Here is a 12036-nt window from a genome sequence, read left to right as displayed (position 1 = left end):
CGAGCTCTTTCACATAACTGCTAATCACATCTCAATCTATGTGCAAACATTATTTATTTATTTATTCCCTGATAGAGCCCTCTTAAGAGGCTCCTGTCTCCCATCCCCTATCAGGACAGGTAGCTCTCCAGGACTGCTACGTGTTCTTCTCACCATCACCCTGGAACTTTCCTCCACCTCTCTCCCAAGTTGGATCCTCGAATTCTGGCTTCTATGTCTTCTTGTGTCTTAGTTTACTCTCTTAGTTTTATTATATATGCTATCCAGGAGCGACCTGAGACCTATGTCTTTTTTACCCTGCTACATATAAACCTCATCCTTTTAATGCGTGAGGAAATAAATGTTGGTTTTTGTTTTCAGTTCAGCATAAACCAAGGAAAGGAATTTATCCCATGTGGAGTCCAACAATTTCCATTCCAGAATTAGTCAAATTTGTTTTTTTTCTAGATTCAGCAAGCTTGTTACAATTAGAAACTTTGATTTTTTAAGTTTCTATTTTGTTAAGGATTTTATTTATTTATTTATTTGTCAGGGAGAGAGAGAGCGAGCACGTACACATGCACAAACAGGCAGAGTGGCAGGCAGAGGCAGAGAGAGAAGCATGCTCCCCACTGAGCAAGGTCATGTGGGACTCAAGCCACAGGACACTGCCACTGAGCCGAAGGCATTGGCTTAACCAACTGTGCCACCCAGGTGTCCCCTTTGATTTTTTAAAATTTAATTTTATTTTTTCAGTGTTCCAAGATTCATTGTTTATGTACCACGCCCACTACTCTTTCATTGCCTTTAGTCACAAGGCAATAGGAAAAAAAAGGAAGAAAACCCTTTATCTGAAAATCCAATCTGTGATTATCAGAGGAAAGAACAGTATAATGTTTGCTCCATTTAAAGAAAAAGGTGATTTGAATTGAACATCTTCAGCCCACCCACAATGTCTCTGCTTGGAGAGACTGGTGGGTGATGTGCAAATTGTCACATGTGCCTGACCTGGCCTGGCTTTCTCCCAGATTTTAGCCATGTACGTGGCCTGTGGGCTCTCAGATGTGGTTCGATGCTTCGTTTGCCACATTTTTTTTTTCAGTACAAAATACAAGCCTTGGACAGGTGCTGGGGATGTAATGACTTCTGAAATTGTTTTCCAGAGGGCAGTGACTCATCACAGGAAACCCCTTTGTTTTCTCTCTGACCTTCCCTTGGCTTCCTGCTCCACCCATCTGTGCGTGAGTTGTCACATTCCTCACCAACAGACAACAACTTACCTCTCACTTGAGTCAAGAGTGGTAAGTGGAGATAGTTCTGGGAGTAAGTTGGGGCCACCTCTTCCAACAGCAGTGCCCATGAAGGCAGCAGGCATGTTCTTAGTGCCTTGGCCTCTCCCCATTGAGCTATGGGTCAATTTCCATTCCATGACTCCTGGGAAATCCCTTTTCCTGTGTTCCTAACCACATGGATTGTCACATTATCAAAGAAGTGGATTTGCTCTCTTAGCCCTTGCTCTAATCAGGGACTGCTTTTGTAGAACTCTTTTTCTGGAAAATACATGTCACTATACATTTAGTAACAGGTGTTCAATGGTTTTTCATTGATGTGTGCTAAATGAAAGAGGACGTTGGTGGTGGTTGACCCACAGGGCTTCTTCAGGTACAGCCAAGGGCTACCATGGATAAATGTTGAAGTGAACCATACAACTTGGATTCCTACATTTAGAGTTTAAAAGGAGCTTAGAGGTTATCCAGACTTGCTTTTTCCTTTTATAAGCAAGGATCTTGAAGGCCCATCAAGTTACTTTCTCATGGTCACCAGTCAGGTCCTGGCCTTGTTGGTCCTGGCCCTTCTGAGGCTGTCTGCATGCTAATGCCCCCCTCTGCACTGCTCTCCAGATGCACTGCAGTCCCACTTCGGCTGCACCCCTTCTTGGCTCTCTGCATCTGAGGGTGACGAGGGTGAAGAGTCAGGCTGGCAAAAATCCTCCCACAAGGTCTTACCCCTCCTCTGTCACTGCTTTCCCTGGAGTCCCGCCATGGCCAGGCTTCTCTCAGACTATGGGCAGATTCAGAATGTTGACTTTGGTTTCCTTTGGCTGAGAACCCATGACTTTCCATGAAGAGTATGTTTCAAAGTAGTTCTTCAAAAATGTAATAGCAGAATACTCACCAAAGAAAATTTCAAGAAGACACAAACAAGTGGTTTTTCAACTTTTTGGATGTTTTCCTTGGACATTTCCCCACTACACTCCTCCCTTCCAAGGAATAGGTTGGTTGTTTAACTGTAATCATCACCTTACTCATTCAGCTTTGTATCCTGCTGTATTCCATTTGTGTTCTTTTAGGATAACTCTATGACAGAAGGATTGGGAGCAAATACCCGGTCTGCTTTTTTATGAAAGCTTCTGTTAGAACACTGTCACCTATTTAGAAAAATAGGTTCTCTGTGTTTTGGTAGGACAAATGATAATGTGCTTGTCTAAGACACATTTGGGGGTGGGGCCAGGAGACATGTTCCATATTCCCACTATATCTTTCCATCTTCTTCACTACCCCGTATGAGGCAGCAGGAGTTGCATTCTCTGTCACTGTCAATGGGACGCTGTGCTGATAATCTATGAATCAGAACTCTTCCTTTGCTGCCATGTCCACATTCAGTCATGTCTCCATGGTGGCAGCAGCTCGGCCCCAATCACCATGTTGACCTATTTGTCATCTCTGATCCCTTGTTTACTGTGAAGGAATTTGTCATAAAATAACCAGCTGTGAAGCCTGCACACCCTACAACTCTGTGAAAGCAGAAACCAAGTCTTCTTATAAGTCTTTGGCCTATTTCTCTATCCCCAGTCTGATGTCTAGCAGAAGAAGACACCTAAGAAATGTTCAGCGAGTAAATGAATGGCTAATGTTAATTGTGACCGTAGAATAGTCTTCCTTTTTGGTGACTCCAAAAGCAAAACCACAACTAAGGGGAACATCCTTGCCAAACTATTCCCTACCACAAGGGAAGAAATAAACTGAATCAGGAATTGAAAATCAGGAAGGCTGAGAAGTATCTTGGGTAGCAGTGATGATTCCTGGTTTCTCCGGTTCTTTCTTCCTAACTCCTCACAGCCCATAGACCTTGGGTATTACAAAATCCTTTTTATCATTTAAGAATCACAAATGCCTAATTTTTCTTTGTTGTCCTCCTTAATTTTGAAGCAAAAAAGGTTTATTTCCCAAGATAGGTGCAACAAACTCAACTCTAGGGGAAACCCCACATCTTCATAAATTTCCCTTAACACCTCAAAATCTTAGTCATGGGCTAACCTAGTTTTTGATGTAAAATTGCTTCTCAGTGGAAGATTACTCAGCAGTAAGAAAGAATGAACAATGTGATAGATACAACCACCTGAATAAATCTCAAAATAATTTTGCTGAAAGAAATCAGAGCAAACAGTATATACCCTGTGATTCCACTTACACAAAATTCTAGAAAATGCAAACTATAGTGACAGAAAGTGGTTGCCTCGTAGGTGGGAAGGGAAGAAGTAGGAGGCAGGGGTTAGAAAAGGGTACCAGAAAACTTTGGGTTGTGATGGGTATGCTCATTATTATTATGATTGTGGCAATGGTTTCCTAAGTGTGTATGTATGTCAAAGCTGGTTGAGTTATGCATTGTAAATATGCAAATTATATTGGGTGTCAGTTACACACCAATAAAGCTGTTTTTAAAATTTTTGCAAGGAAATGGAGTCCTATTCCCCACCCTGTATTTCCTACCTCACTCTCCAGCTTCCTTCTGCTAAAAGGTGATCACACCCAATTTTGTTCCTAATGTGCAATCAGTCCTTATTTATGGTAGGCACTGAGAGTTCTTTGCTTCTTCTGGAAGTAAAGAAAGTATTTAAACTGGGTCACCATTTCCTCCCACTTAATTCCCAGGCCCTCCTGAATGCTACAGGGAAGCTTGTCCTCTTCTATCTGTAGTCAGTTAGGGACTGCTCCCTGCCTGGCTCCAGCAACAGGTTTTTGAATAATCAGCAGCTGCTCTCATGTGGCTGGCACTTGCATGACTGTGAGCCTTGGTGGGCCATGACTTACCAGCCCCAATGATAACAATTCTCAGACCTTTCACATGTTCTGGGGGTGCTTTTCAAAATTCCCATCGGTTCTACACAGGATGGCCTGAGACAGTGACCTGCCCATTTGCCCGTTCCTTCTCATATGGTTTCCTCATTGCTCTCCAAGGTGCTTTGGGGTTAGGTACCTCCAGATTGTAGTGAGAAGTGCAGACAGAGCCCCTCCTGAGGAAGTCAGCACTATTCAAATGGTAGAGGTAGTGCTGGAACCTAAGGAAGGATTGGGAATAAATCCCTGGAATATACAGAGGGGAGGCATGGTTGGCCTGCTGAAATGCTGCCTGTTCTCCCATCTTGCATAAAACAGAGGTTCAAGGGTTTAGGTGGTTAAGTAAGTAGGAAAGGCCTTCCATTAGAGCAGGGCTACTCACACCTGTGCTGGTCTGGGAATGAGTAAGAAGTTGAGACTAAGTGTTTAGAAACCTTTATAGCAATATGCCAACCTGATTTTATAACTGTTGGATCTAAGAACAAAAAAATTGTTCTTCTATTTCACATGTCTTTTACTTCAGACTCTTTTCAAGTAATTTATTTTTATGTTAAAAAGTTGGAGTTTATAATAGATTGGAAATTACCAAAAAAAAAAAAATGAACTTGCTCTTCACTATCAATCTTTCGAGACAGACTGTGCTAATTCCATGGCCTCTGAAGGACAGTTCTGGGTACCTGCCTTCTAAAGACGTGGTAGATGAGCTATAGAGAGATGTGGACAGTGCCAGGGAGGAAGAGGACAAGGAGTCACCCTTTGTCTCTAGTTCCTTCTCCTTGACCACACTGTGCATGCGTCCCTGGGGAAGCACTGCACCAAACATAAGCCCACTTGAGACAAAATTTGAGGGGACTGCCATCAGAGGAGGAGCAGGAAAAACTGTGGTCATCACCTGGAACTCTTGCCTTAGGTCATCATCCTTCACAGTGCACCTTAGGGGCAGGTGCAGGAAGTAGCTGAGAAATAAGGATTTGAGCGGAACCATAGCTCAAGCCTCACTAGTGTGGAGTGAGCTGAAATTGGGAGTCTGACTTAAGAGAATTTCCTACATTTAAGACCTGTACTTGAAGACTTTTCCATTGTATTTTAGGTCTGTCTCTGCTGGTCCCAGCTCTGTTTCTGTAGTAAATCATGGTGTGAGGTGATATTCAGATTCCCAGGGGATGTGGAACAGACCACTGCCCTGCTTGTTCTTGAAGCAGTCAGCTGACCACGCCCTCACGCTCCCATATCCTGGAGAGGTGATGGGGGCAGAGACAACAGCTTCTTCTTGTTGCCTCTTCTGGGACTCAGTCTACCCTCATGCTGACGATGATGTACTCCTTGGCTGAGAGGAGACAATCAGGTTGGGTGGGTTCTGGCTCTTTAATATGAGAAAAGCTTCTGTCCTAGCTTTGGAGGAGAAAGGAAACACCCAGTCCACTTGCTTTTTTGTTAAATTAGAGGGTGCTTTCTGCCTTGTAAATTCTCCTGAAATATATGTTGGCTTTGACTTGGTGATGACACAGGCATGTCTGAGTGTGCCTGCTGTGTGGCAATGCATTCTTTCTAGCCCCAAGTGTTAGGGTGCAGGGAAAGCTGCGAGTCGACTTTGGGTGTCTTGTTGGTTGGCGCCACACTGGGAGGAGGCTACTGGAAAGCAGAAGCAGGGTTGGAAACTTGGCGATCTTTCCTCTTGTGCCAAACCCAAGTTAGTGACAATGCAGTCGTAATTACTTTCTTTGGGGATATTTTGCATTGTCTGGAGCCATCTGCAAGGAGTTTTAAAGGGAATGACAAAGGAGGACAGGAATAACAGGAAGGCTTTTACCAGATAATGCAATAGTAACTCGTAAAGCCAAGGTGGCACCTGTTGGGGATGGAGTGACACTCTCCCTTGGTCAGGGAGAAGAAGCCTGTGGTCCTAGGTCTTTACCTCTCCTGGTTTCCTGCCCTGAACAGGGACAACCTGAAAAAAAGTCAACTCACAGCCACTGGCCCCCCAAATTTAGCAAGACTTCTCCAGTATGAAACAATGTTAGTAAGCATTGGACTATGGCAAAGATTACAACTAATACAGTGTTTCAAGAAAGAGGGATGGATGGGTCTGAGGACACAGGAAAGGCTCCCGGAAAAGTGGGACTTGGACTGGCACTGAGTCCTTCCCTCCTTTGGAATGGAGTGTGAGTTCTAGACTTAACGTTGGATGAATATATAAGCTCTCTGGGCCACACTATGGGGAAGATAGCAACTACATCCTACGCTTTCTGTGGGCATTAAATCCTAGCTGAGTACATGCTTATTAATGTTCCCTCCCTTCCTTCATTTTTGTGGCTGCATGGCGTTCCTTCTGGGATGAATTCCTGGGAATGGCTCACCAATTTGGATGCAAAGCTTAGATTTGCAAGGTTGTGATTTCTCCTTGTCGGGAGGCAATACTATGAACAAAGCAGGGGTCAACAGAAGCTTTTCCTCACTATGTACCCGGGTCCCTCACTGGGCTAAGTATGTCTCTCTTAAGCTGGCAACTCCAAGGCAGAGCTTATACCAAGAGAGACACTTTGCCCAAGTACTCACTTGGCTAAAAATACCAGAGTTCTCAATATTCATATTATGATTCATATTAATCAAGGTCTTGAGTAGTAGCTTCCTTCCTAGCCTCTCCTAATTTAGAAACATTTCCCCATTCTACTATACGCAAAATAGAAAGTTCTAAAATCCTAGCTCACCCTAGAGTGCAGTTCATCCTGAAAAAAGGGCCTTTAAAGTGCCTTTAAAATTTTTCCATCAGTAGGAAATTGATCATACATAGAGAGGAAGTAGAGATGATGGAGAAGAGCCCAGACTCGGGATTCGAAGTATCAGCAATGCTTCCTGGCTCTACCACTTGATGAGCTACGTGAGTTTGGGTAAATTATTTAACCTCTTGGTGCCTGAGTTTACCCATCTGTTAAATGGGAAAATAACTGTGCACATCTCATAAGGTTGCCACTATAAGTAAAGGAATTGAGATGTATATAAAACACTTAGAGCACTACGTGGTCAGTGTAAGTAATAAACATGGGTTGGCCATAATTAATATTATGTCCTAGTGAAATGGGGAGAAGAAAGGTTTCAGGCCTTGAGGGATACTGTGCCCTAAAGAAGAGGGCACCAAGAGAGCCAACACTCACAGGGCCTGGTGACAGTGGGAAGGGGAGAAAAGACTAGGAGATAGGAACCCACGTGCCAAATCCTAATGCAATGACTCAGGTTCAGTGGTGGGCGTTGAAATTGCCATCAGAGAGACCATTAGAATTTGACAATCTCTATTTTAGATTATGGAGTTCCTGGAAACTGCCTCTCTGCCAAGCTGGCCCAAGACTTGTTTTGGTGAGGATGACGTGCTAACATGGGACTGAGTCAATAATAGGTCCTTTGTTTTGCCTTCTGGACCTCTGGGTGCCACTGTGTGGACATGTGCAGCTTGGCTGGCAGCTGGCATCTTACGGGTTTGGGTTGTTATCAGATGGACACTGACTAAACAGAGTCCCTCCCGACCGGGTGGTGTGTGCAGCAGGGCACGTAGGCCCACATACCTCGTATCTGTGCCTGGGCAATTACATCCCAGCCACCCTACCCCATTCCAAGGCAGCCAGAGCCAGCTGGGGCACAGTTCCTGGGGAGGGAGCCAGGTGTTTTTCCCCTTTCATCCTTTTTAATTCCATAGGCATTTTCTTCTAAGCTTGGGCTCTAACTGCAATGTCCAACATGGAAAAACAAATCCAAAAGGCAGGAACTGAGCTGGGTCTGCTCATGGTGCTTCATTTTGCTATTTGGAAATAAAGCCAAGAGGCACAGCCTCTGTCCTCCAGGACAGAAAACCTAGAAGCAGCTTGTCCTTTATCCAGCTGCTGCCTGCCCAGGGAGGGTACTGCATATATCAACATGTGCGTGGTTCACTGCCTGGTCTGATCTGCAGGTCTCTCTTTAAGTACTAGTGCGGGTTTCAGAATCCAAGTGTATGAACTGCATGTCTGGGCATGGTCTTTTGGCCAAGCCCCAGGCTTTGCAACCCATTCAGCTGGTCCCCAGAGCTGACCTCTTACATCGTAAGTGATCCCACGCAGTTCCGATGACTTATGGTTTATGACAATTCACACTGGTTTGGGAAATCTCCCTGCTGATGTTCTCTTATCTTGGCAGAGAGAACCATGTTTGAATACTAACAATTGGTGCCATTTATTGAACACATGCTGTGCCCCAGGCAGCTTGCTAAGGGTGCTTTACGTAGTGATTTCCTGCAGTCTTCCTGCAAACACTCCAGCGGAGAGAGTGTGATCAGCTCTGCCTTACACATGAGGACCCCGGGATATGGTGTTGTTAGGTAACTTGCTCAAGGCCACCCAGGTAGGAGGTGGTAACACCAGTATTTGAACCAGGCAGTCTGGTCCAAAGGGCATTCTTACCCACCATAGTGCCCACTGCCATTGTGTCTCTCTGCTTATACATCTCCAAGGATTAAATCAATGCCTGAGAGTGATCATCCTCATTGTTATCATTAGTTTGATCAACCAGTGGGGCCCAGAAGCCTCTACCTGGTTGATACTTTGGGTTAATTTGCTACATCTTTGATATTAGGGATAATAACAGAAAAATTAAGTTATTTCCTTATGGATTACTACTACTTTGATTCAACAAATATTTAATGAGCATTCACTTTGTGCCAGGCAATATACTGGACCTAGCAAAGGGGGTTATTACAGGGTATTTGCCCTCAAAGAACCACACTCTAGAAATGTAAATAATCTTAAATTTTCAAGATGGGCCCTGTCTTCCTCTTTAGTCTCATTGCTTTGCATCCTCTGCCTTTGTGTCCTTTGGTTTGTTGAGCTTCCTACCACCTCAGAGCCTTCTCACCTTCTGTTCCATCAGCCTGAACCACTCCACATTTTTGCCCAATTAACTCCTCCTCATCCTTCAGGTCTTGTCAAAAACCGCTCTTATTTAGGGGAGTCTCTTACAGTCCTATAGATTACGTTGGGATCCCCCTGTTACATCTTATCGTAGCTCCCTCAGCAGTAAATTTTTGTAATTATTTGCTTTATTCACCAGCTCCTTAAGGGCTTTAATAACATTTTTGTTGTTGACCATCATACTCCCAGCACACCATAGGTGCTCACTAAATACTATGAAGGGAACAAAGATTATAAACAATTTATTAGAGCAAAAACTGGAACGTGTTCGTCTCCAGTCCTCCAAAAATTAGACATCAACGCAGGATTAAACGTGCCAGGATTTTATTCGAGGGGAAAAAATAAAAAAAAAAAGAGGGGGAGCGTGGAAAGCCGGGAGGGTCGTCAAACTATGATGCAAGTCTGATCCTAGAGTGAAGAAGGGAAGACTGGAAGGTGGGGAGGACCATTAGTTACATTCGGGTGCAGCCTGGGCAGGTTCCCAGAGGCCAGCCAAAGTTGAAAGGCAGAGGAGTGCCCTCTCGCAGGAACAGCAGCACCCCCCCCCCCCCCGAAACCCATCCCCCTTCCCTGATTGGCTGGGCGTGCCATGGGAGGCGTGACCCGGCAGCAGGGCGTGGCATTCAGAGGCAGCTGGGGGCATAGCTCAAGTAGCTTCCTGCTCCCTGAGGTGCAAGCCTGGGGGGCTTGTTTTCCTGGTGGCCAAGTAGCAGTTCAGAGGCAGGAGGGGACGACATCTAGTTAATAGGGAGGACAGAGATAACCGAAGGTATGGCTTCCACAAAAGGTTGGGGGGATCTTGATTCTGAGGCTTAGCAAGTATTTTTTGGACACTCACTATTCTTTGACACTGAGGAAGATACAGTAGGATTGGCTGTACATGGGCTTTCTTCAAAAATATTTAAGCTAGTTAAGAGACAGTAAACTCGCATGCATTCTTCTGAATCTCAGCTTTCTTGCATCTAAAATGAGGATAACTCCATCTACCTGGTGTGACATGGGACAGGTAGACGCAGTGGCTTCCTAGATAGGGTAGGTGTTCAACAGCTAAGATTTGAATGAATTTAAATAATAACGATTCATTGCCTCACTTTTTCAGCTTTTTTAGTCACTTCAGCAGGGCTGAGAGTTTTCTAAGTTTTCGAAGAAACTTTTGGCTTGAGATGTCTGCTTTCGATGTAATTACTCTCATCAACAGTCCCCTGAGGCTTTTTTTTTAAAAAAGAATATTTTAAGTAGAAGAACCACAGTTTAAATACGTGATCAAAACCAAGGAAAGATTTAGTGTCGAGTTACTACACTGAAGGAAGTCTCTGGGAAAAGGCTCCTTGGTGTGTGGTTGGCCCAGTGAGCTCACTGTGGGGGTTGGTTCCTTAATTCTTAACCTCAAGGCAGTGTTCAGTTTGTTCTTGGTTACAGTGCAGTCACTGGGACATTGCTTAATCAGGTTCTTTCCATAGGCAAAGGCTGTTGATCCCTGCGGGAACTGGATATGTGGGGTGGGGTGGACCTTCTCCCTTTCCCTCACTGCCAAAGTAAAGGGGTGGTCTGCCTTTGCCTTTCCCCACCCCCAACACCCTTCTGCTTCTTTTTTTTTTTTTTTTTTTTTTTTAAGATTTTATTTATGTACTTGAGAGAGAGAGAGAGTCAGAGGGAGAAGCAGACTCCTTGCTGAGTAGGGAGCCTGATGCGGGACTCGATCCTGGGACTCCAGGATCATGACCTGAAACAAAGGCAGTCACTTAACCAACTGAGCAACCCAGGCACCCCTTTTTAAGATTTTATTTATTTGTTTTAGAGACACAGAGAGAGAGAGAGAGAGAGAGAGAGACAGACAGACAGACAGACAGACTTTTTTTTTTTTTTAAGATTTTATTTATTTATTTGACAGAGAGAGAGGTCACAAGTAGGCAGAGAGGCAGGCAGAGAGAGAGGGGGAAGCAGGCTACTTGCTGAGCAGAGAGCCCGATGTGGGGCTCGATCCCAGGACCCTGAGACCATGACCTGAGCCGAAGGCAGAAGCTTAAAAACACTGAGCCATCCAGGCGCCCCTAGGACTTGATTTTAATTCACTAGGATTTCCAGAGCAACTAAGTAGTAGATGCAGATACTGTGCCTCAGTATTCTCATACATAGAATGAGGGGAATAGACCGGCTACAGTATCAGATGTATATATGAAATGTAAACTAATCTAAAAAAAGTATCACGGGAATGAAGAAGAAAGAGGTTTCCTGGGTGAGGAGGCCACATGTGATTCAGGACTCACTGTTAATCATTGAGAAAGAGGTGAAGGAGACTCCATTCTGAGGAAGTAGCATGAGCAACAGCCAGGTGTGTTTGCCGTGCTCCAGGGAGACAGGTAATTTTTAATGGCTGGAAGACAGGGAGGGATCCAAGGACAGATGAGAAGGAAAAGGTGGCGTGGTGGGTGAGCTATGGTGGTCCTTGAAGAGCTTGTTCAGAAACATCCTTGGTCAAGGAGAGCCACTGATGTTTTAGAAGCAAAGGACAAAGTCTGAATTATTTGGGAAAAAAATCTCTAATTGAAGGACAAAACCAAGGCAGAGTAATACATTAATTTTGGTGAGAGAGAATCGTTTCCACAAAAATGGAAATAAGAGGGCAGATCTGAGAGATAGAATGATGTGGCAGTAGAGAAGAAGAGGGCTTTGAAAGTTTCAAGTCCAAGGTTTCAAGCCCATACATACTGGGGTCAGGGATGAGGCAGGATGCCGCCGAGAATGGGAACTGAGGAGGAGGTATCTGCTAGGTTGGGAATGGGGGTCTTCACAATAGATCATGTTGAATTGGAGGGGCTGGCAGGATGTGTGCCTGGATATGACACTGGTATTCAGATCTGGAGCTCAAGAATATAGTCAAGGCTGAAGATGAAGACTTGGGAGCTGTCATCACAGGGGTAGTAGTTGGAATGGCAAATTGTTTCACTTCCTCAATCACCTAAAGAAAGGCATGGGTTTCCAGTTGCATGGACAAGGGGAGGTGG

General features: G+C 44.6%; 1 long non-coding RNA gene across 1 annotated transcript in view; it reads left to right on the top strand.

Moving 5' to 3' along the window:
- LOC116591255 overlaps window positions 1-12036 on the top strand; it is a 65595-nt gene that overhangs the window by 51392 nt on the left and 2167 nt on the right. The gene's annotated exons all lie outside the window — the stretch shown is intronic.

Source organism: Mustela erminea, chromosome 5, assembly GCF_009829155.1.
Source record: "Mustela erminea isolate mMusErm1 chromosome 5, mMusErm1.Pri, whole genome shotgun sequence".
Taxonomy (NCBI): Eukaryota; Metazoa; Chordata; class Mammalia; order Carnivora; family Mustelidae; genus Mustela; species Mustela erminea.
Note: the sequence above shows the minus strand (reverse complement) of the source record. Positions and strands in the feature narration are given on the sequence as shown.